This window comes from Eriocheir sinensis, chromosome 18, assembly GCF_024679095.1.
Source record: "Eriocheir sinensis breed Jianghai 21 chromosome 18, ASM2467909v1, whole genome shotgun sequence".
Classification (NCBI taxonomy): Eukaryota; Metazoa; Arthropoda; class Malacostraca; order Decapoda; family Varunidae; genus Eriocheir; species Eriocheir sinensis.
Genome location: NC_066526.1, coordinates 1371108 through 1379481, shown reverse-complemented (window position 1 = coordinate 1379481; position 8374 = coordinate 1371108).

The following is an 8374-nucleotide window of genomic DNA, read 5'->3' as shown; positions in this document are numbered from 1 at the left end:
ATTTCATCAAATTTCGAAACAAATGCTTCCATATGACGCATAGGATCACAGTTGATTCCCATACCAATTTTCAGGACGATCTTTGGCGGAGGTGTGCACTTTCCGAGTGCTATGCGTCTAGTTTTGTTTTGTTTTGTTTTGTTTTTGTTTTCCTTCTTTAATTTCATCGCTTCCTATTCATTTTCAGTTTTTCTTTCTTTCATTTTCTTCCTCGTTCTCGTTCTCTTCTGCTCTTCTATGTTTCCATGTTTCTCCTTTCTCCTCCCTCCACACGCTTTACCCTTCCTTCTTCCTCTATGGTTAATTTACGTTGCCTGCTCTTCTGTGTTTCCATGTTTCTTCTTCCTCTTCCCTCCGCACGCTTTAATTTTCCTTCTTCCTTTTGCTTTGCGTTGCCTGCTCTTCTTTGTTTCCCTGTTTCTCCTTCCTCCTCCCTCCACACGCTTTAACTTTCCTTTTTCCTCTGTGGTTACTTTATGTTGCCTGCGCTTCCATGTTTCCCAGTTTCTTCTTTCTCCTCTCTCCGCACCCTTTAATCATCCTTCTTTCCTCTATGGTTACTTTCCGTTGCCTGCTTTTCCATGTCTCCTTGTTTCTCCTTCCTCCTTTCTCCGCACCCTTAAATCTTCCTTCTTCCCTCCTGCTTCCTCTCATTCGTATTTCCTCTCCTTATTCGCTTCTCCTGTCTCCTCATTTATCAAGGTTTCTCGCATGTCTAGATTATTCCGCTCCTTCACAACTTGCATGATCATTTTTAATTATTGTAAACCTGTTGTCGGACTTTCTTCTTTCCTCTTGTCTCTCTTCACATTTATTATTATTATTATTATTATTATTATTATTATTATTATTATTATTATTATTATTATTATTATTATCATATCACGTTTGTTTCTTATTAGTTGTGTGTTTTAAAGTTCTTGCACAGGATAAATATTAACTTTTATTATTAGCATCACTATTATTATTATCATTATCATATCATTACTATCATTATTACTACTTTATTTACTTCATCATTACTATCTCCCTTTTCTTTTTAATCATCAAAATTTTCTTACTCTGCTCTTTCTTCTTGTTTAAACTGCTTCCGTACCTCATTCTCATCCGATAACTACTACTACTACTACTACTACTACTACTGTCACTACTACTACTACTACTACTACTACTACTACTACTACTACTACTACTACTACTACTACTACTACTACTACTACTACTACTACTACCACAACTACTACTACTACTACTACTACTACTACTACTACTACTACTACTATCAACATCGTAGCACTGCACTAAATTAATTTCCTGGTCATCGTCCTCTCACATTCCCTTCGCCTTCAAATTTTATCTTTTACTTTTTTTTCGCAATTTCCAGTAATCTGAGTTCTCCGAGTTTGCGACGCCCCCCCCCCCCTCTCTCTCTCTCTCTCTCTCTCTCTCTCTCTCTCTCAAATAAAATATTTTCCCCCCACTAAAGCTGGAGAGGTGGAAGAGGAAGGAGGAAGAAGAAGAAGGAAGAGAAAAGAAGGAAGGAGGAGAGAGAGAGAGAGAGAGAGAGAGAGAGAGAGAGAGAGAGAGAGAGAGAGAAAGAAGACACAGATAGAGATAGAAAGAGAGAGAGAGAGAGAGAGAGAGAGAGAGAGAGAGAGAGAGAGAGAGAGAGAGAGAGAGAGACAGACAGATAGACAGAACCCAACACACACACACACACCCGAGAGAGAGAGAGAGAGAGAGAGAGAGAGAGAGAGAGAGAGAGAGAGAGAGAGAGAGAGAGAGAGAGAGAGAGAGAGAGCTGGCCCACAAGAAAATCAATACACGGCTCTTGTCTTCTCGTCCCTCTCTCCCTTGTCTTCGCGCGATTTTCTTCACCAAGACAACCGCCGAACACAACCTCACCTTTTGCCTTACACGGGTTCACCTGCCGCCAGACACGTCCCTGATTACGCCCTACACCTGTGACGGCTCCCCAGGTGTTATTAATCTTACCTGTACACGAATATAATGGAGAATTAACGCGAAATTGGACTCAAGGATGGAGGAGGGAAATGAGAGGGCGATGAGGAGTAAATAAGAGACGAGGAGGAGAAGGAGGAGGAGGAGGAGGAGGAGGAGTTGAGGATAAACGATTCTGAAAAGGAGGAGAAAGGAGACGAAAAGGAGGAGGTGGAGGAGGAGGAGAGTTGAACGACGAAGAGGAAGAAGAGGAAAAGGGAAAAGGACGAAGAGGACGAGGGGGAGGAGGAGAATAACGCAACAACGAATGAAAGAATTAGAAGGAACAGGAGGAGAAAAGAAAAACAAAAAAGCAGAAGGAATAAGAGTAGTTACAATAAGAGGAAGGAAGAGAAAAAGAAAAAGGAGGACGAAGAGGAGGAGGAGGAGGAGGAGGAGGTTTAAAATTTAGTGCTTAAGACGCGGGAAATGGAAACGCCAAAGAGGAGAGAAAGACGAACGAGTAAAAACAAAAACAAAAAACAAAAAAAACAAACGTGAAACCGGAATAAGACGCCGTTGAGAAGAAAGAAAAAGTCACATTGGAAGGGGAGCGCCCAACGGGGGGGAGCGGGACGCCTTGCCTCAGTGCTCACCTCCGTCTCCTTACGCCTTACACCTGAGCCGAAAGGTTAATTAATATGGTTTACCTTTGTCTTGGGTTTCTATAGGTGTTTGTTAAGCTTTTCAGTGGCAGGTAAAAGAAGGTATATAAAGGGAAATAAGGAGAGAAACTGGCGCACACACACACACACACACACACACACACACACACACACACACACACACACACACACACAGGTAAGTCACGCATGTCCACGTGTCCAATATTTATCTAATCACCTGGAAAGTTTATCTGTTGTTTCCTCCTCCTCCTCTTCCTCCGTCTTTTTTTCCTCATCTTCCTTATTCTTATGATCTTCCCCTTCTCTCCTTCCTTTTTTTAATGTATCTGGTTTCTTCGTCCTTCTCCTCCTCCTTCTTCTTCTCCTTCTCCTTTCCCTCTTCCATTGTCCTTTCTCCTTATCTTTCTTATTTTTATGATCTTTCTCTTCTCCCTTTCCTTTTTAATGTATCTAGTTTCGTCTTTTCTTCTCTTGTTTCTCCTCCTCTTCCTTCGTCTCCTCTTCCTCCTCTCCCTCTTCATATGTTTCTTCATCTTGCTTCTTCTTATAATCTTCATCTTCTCCCCCTTTCTTCTCCGTATCTGTCTTTTTATTATCCCAGACATGTTTCGCGATGATGGCCTCCAAGTTTCCTTCTCTTCCTTCTTCTCATCCTCCTTTCCCTCTTCATTCGTTTTTGCTGATCCTCTTTCTTCTTCGTATGACCTTCTCCCCCTTTCTTCTAGGTATCTTTGTCCTCCTCCTCCTCCTCCTCCTCCTCCTGACCCAAATACACAGAACGGACGCTTAAAATAACGAAACTCTAGGAATCGACACAATATAAACTGGATATAGTAACAGTACAAAGACTACCCCCCCCCCCCCACACACACGCACACATAACCCCTTCCTGATATAGCCATTACTGATAGCCCCTCCTCCTCCTCCTCCTCCTCCTTATCTGATGGGCAGGAGGAGTGACTCGCCTTTCCTTGAACTCGTGATATTTTGCGGATTTTGTCTCGTATAAATAAACTCTTTAAAACGTCGGACGTAAACTGTTGTGTCAAAGAAGACAGACGGACGGAGGAGGAGGAAACGTGGACACATGGAAGAGCAGGCACCAGAAAGTCTATCGGGTCATTGCGAGGCTGCCTATTGGGAGGTAGCCAATTATTCTCAGTGACTTTAATCCGTCAGCCACAGGAGTTACCCGCGGAGGGGATTAAAGCACTACTGTACGCAAGGTGACGGTCAATGCGATTCTTAGAGGAGTTGATTGTTTCCGCACTAACCACTCCTGCAGGAAGGCTGTTGCAGTGGCGGACGACTTCGAAAAATAACTCCTGCCTATATACGTACTGCATCGCTACGCTTGAATGGTTAGTTTGGAGCGTGAGGAGATTGTAGGTGGAGGAGGAGGAGGAGGAGGACAGTTATATAAAATAAAGAGGAGTGTGATCATACCAGGAAGATAGATGAGGAAAAAGGAAGAATGAAAGAAGAGGAGGGGGAGGAGGGGGAAGATGAGGAGGAGGAGGAGGAGGAGGAGTGTACGTAATGGACTTGTTAACACTGGTGAGCAAGCAGGTGAAAGGTGTGAGGAGGGGGAGGAGGAGGAAGAGGAGAAGGAGGAGGGAGAAGAAGAAGAGGAGGAGGTGGAGGCAAAGCAGAGCAAGCAAACTTCCAAGAGAATTTAACCTTTGACCTCTATATATATTTTTTTTTTTGCTTGACCTCCTAACACACAGGCGGCGAAGGAGGGAAGGGGCGGAGGAAAGAAGGGAGGAGGAAGAGGAGAAAGGGAGGTAGGAAGGAGGAGGGGAGGAGGAAAACAGGGAGGAAGAGGAGGGATGGAGTAAAGAAGGGAGAGGAAAGGAAGGGATGGAGGAGAGGGGAGAGAGAATAGTGGGAGTGAAGACAGGCGGAAGAAGGGAAGAGCGGAGGAAAGAAAGGAGAAGAAGAGGTGGGAGAGGAGGAAGGGAAGGAAGAGGAAGGAAATAATATTAAACAAAACTTCGAACAAAAACAAAACAAAATAAGAAAACACGATAAAGAACAACAGCAACACACAACTCTTGGTATTTTCTTCTTCTTCTTCTTCTTCTTCTTCTTCTTCTTCTTCTTCTTCTTCCTCCTCCTCCTCCTCCTCCCCAAAGTAAATACAACAAAAACGCACTTATTAAACCACTTTCTCTCCTTTTCTTCCTCCCTCCATTTCCTCTCTCTCTCTCTCTCTCTCTCTCTCTCTCTCTCTCTCTCTCTCATTTGCTCCTTCCCCTTTCCTTCCATTCTCTTCTTTCCTTCTTCCTATCAATCCTTTCTCCTACCTTTCCTCTTCTTCTACCATTTTCTTCCTCTTCCCTTCTCTTCCCTTCCTTTCCTCTTCTTTTCTCCTCCCATTTCCTCCTTCCCCTTTCTTTCCCTCCCATCGTTAACTATCTTCCCTTCCCTCCTTTCCCCTACCTCTATTTCCCAACCTTCGTCTCTCCCTCCTCTTCCTCTTCCTCCTCTCTTCTTTCCTCGGTCCATCCATCTTCCCCTTCTTTATCTCCCCTTCCCCTCCTCTTTTTTATCTTCTTTGTCTCTCCCTCTTCCTTTCCTTCCCCTCCAATCTTCCCCTCTTCCTCCTCCTCCTCTCTTTTCCTCTCTCCTTTCCTCCGTCCCTCCGTCATGCCCTTCTATCTTCCCTCTTCCCCTCTTCATTCTTTTCTTCTCTCCATTTCATCTCCCTCCAATCTTCCTCCTCCTCCTCCTCCGTATATCAAGCCCAACTGAAGGGAAGAACACGGAGTACCTGAGTGCCCTTGCCTCCCACGTGAGTTAAAGGGAGGGGGAGGAGGAGGAGGAGGAGGGAGAGGAAGAGGGGGGGAACTGAGGGTATGGAGATAACACGTGTTTTTGTTAGTGTTGGGGGTGGGGGGTGGGGGGGAGGGGCGTGTCTCCTCCTCCTCCTCCTCCTCCTCTTCGTGCTCTTCCTTTTCCTCCTCCTTCACTCGTCTTGCTTAACTTTTGCCTCCCTCCCTCCTCACTGGTCTCTCTCTCTCTCTCTCTCTCTCTCTCTCTCTCTCTCTCTCTCTCTCTCTCTCTCTCTCTCTCTCTCTCTCTCTCCGGTTGACTCTTTCTTCCTTCTTTTTCTACCTTCCATTTTCCTCTCCTTCCTTCTTTCCCTCCCTTCTTCCTCTCTTTCCATCGGTCTCTCCATTTTCTTCTGTTCCTTCCTTTCTCTCTACAATCTATCGCTTATTTTCTCCCTTTCCCATTATTTTCTGCATTCCTTCTCTTCCCTTCTTTCAATTCTTTTCATCGATCTCTCTCTTCTCTCTTCATTCCTTCTTAATCTCCTCTTCTTGCTATCTCTCTTTCCCCATCCTTACCTTACCGTAGTTCCTTCTTTCCTTTACTTTATTATTTTCTTCAGTCCTTCTCTTCCCTTCTTTCAATTCTCTCCATCGATCTCTCTCTTCTCTCTTCATTCCTTCTTAATCTCCCTTTCTTGCTTTCCTCCCTTCCCCTCCTTACTTTTCTTTCTCCTCCCTCTTAGCTCCCCGTCTCCCTCTTTTTCCTCTCCCTTTCCCTCCTTCCCTTCTTTCAATTCTTTCCATCGATCTCTCTCTTCTCTCTTCATTCATTCTTAATCTCCCCTTCTTGCTTTCCTCCCTTCCCCTCCTTACCTTACTTCCTCCTCCCTCTTATCTCTCCGTCTCCCTCTTTTTCCCTCTCCCTTTCCTTCCCTCCCTCCCTCCAGGTATTTCAAGCAATTGGGTCAAGTTGGAGGAGGAGGAAGGAAGGAAGGTACGCAGGTGGAAAGGTTAATTTTAGCTCGGTAAGGTTCGGGAAAGACAGGAGAAGTTATCAGCGTGTGGGTTGTAGTATTGATGGGGCTGAAGTGAGGTGTGGTGAAGTGATATGATGAAGTGAAGTGAGGTAAAGTTAGGTGGGGTGTGGTGAAGTGAAGATAAAATGAAGAGAAGTGAAGTGAAGAGGTGAAGTGAGATATGATGAAGTAAAGTGAGGTAAAGTTAGGTGGGGTGTGGTGAAGTGAAGACAAAATGAAGAGAAGTGAAGTGAAGAGGTGAAGTGATGTGAGGGTGAAGGGTGACGTGAAGGGGAATTGAAGTGTAGTGTGATGTATAGTGGGCTAAAGCGAAGAGTACTGGGGTGATGGTGAAGTGAAGAGGTGAAGTGAAACATGATGAAGTGAAGTGTGGTGAAGGGTGAGGTGAAGGGAGACTGAAGTGAGGTGTGGTGTGGTGTAGTGTGAAGTGTTGGTGAGGTATGGTAAAGTGAAGTGTAGTGGGATAATGAAGAAAAGAAGTGAAGTATGGTGAAGTGAAGTGAAGGGGAGCTGAAGTGAGGAGTGGTGTGGTGTAGTATGAAGTGTTGGTGAGGTATGGTAAAGTGAAGTGTAGTGGGATAATGGTGAAGAAAGGAAGTGAAGTGTGATGAAGTGAAGTGAAGGGAGAGTGAAGTGGGGTGAGGGGTGGTGGAGTGTGAAGTGTTGGTGAAGTATGGTAAAGTGTAGTGTAGTGGGATTATGGTGAAGAAAGGAAGTGAAGTGTGGTGAAGTGAGGTGAGGTGAAGATAGAGTGAAGTGGGGTGAGGGGTGGTGGGGTGTGGTGTGGTGTGGTGTGGTGTGGTGTGGTGTGGTATGATGTGGTATTTCTCCTTCTCCTCCTTCTCCTTGTCAAAAATGTCCCAACAATAAAAATATCCTTAAAAATATTAGTGGTTTAAATAATAACATCAAAATAATAAACATACAGGTGCTACATATAGATCCTACAGGTGCTACAGGTCCATATATTCTTAAACGTCTCAGGCTCCCACTACGACAATTTCCCAAGGTCACAGAGAGGATTAGAGGATTAACCGGACTTTCATGGGTGTTTTTCCCGTTCACGATGAAGAAGTCGGGTACTCTTAACTTTTGTCTATTATGGGAGCGGTGAGTAGCGGGCTTTTTTTTTTCTTTGCACTCTTTTTGTTGCCCTTGAGCCGTCTCCTTTGCTGTAAAAAAATCACTGGCATCACAAAACAGTCCATGAAAATCCCAGCAACTTCTAAGAGAGTCTTTTCAAACAGGCGAACTGAATTACAGATCATATTGTTGTGAAGTGAAGTGGCGTGATGTGAAGTGAAAATTGTGAAGTGTGATGAGGCGAGGATAGAAATGACCGAAAGCAGGATGATATCAAAAGAAGCAAGAGTATTTTAAAGACAGGTGAAGTTTATCAATATATCACACGCTCAGGTAAGATACAAACTGTAAAGAAAAAGTATTAGTATTCAGATATTAAGGAGAGATATGACCTCGTAAAATTGTCAAATAAGATCAAAAGAAAAAAAAGGTATGAGACAGGTGAAGATTGTAGAGAAATTAGAAACTCAGGTGCGAATAAACGTATCATTAAAAAAGGTATTAGAACCCAGATGCCAAAAAAAAAAAATAGTGAAGTGTGATGAGGCGAGGACAGAAATGACCGAAAGCAGAATAATACCAAAAGAAGCAAGAGTATTTTAAAGACAGGTGAGGTTTATCAATATATCACACGCTCAGGTAAGATACAAAATATAAAAAAGTATTACAATTCAGATATTAAGGAGAGATATGACCTTGTAAAATTGCCAAAATAAGATCAACAGAAGAAAAAGGTATAATGGGACAGGCGAAGATTGTCGAGAAATTAGAAACTCGGGTGCGAATAAACGTATATGAAAAAGGTATTACAATCCAGACGTCAAAATAAATATAGGAAGATATAAAA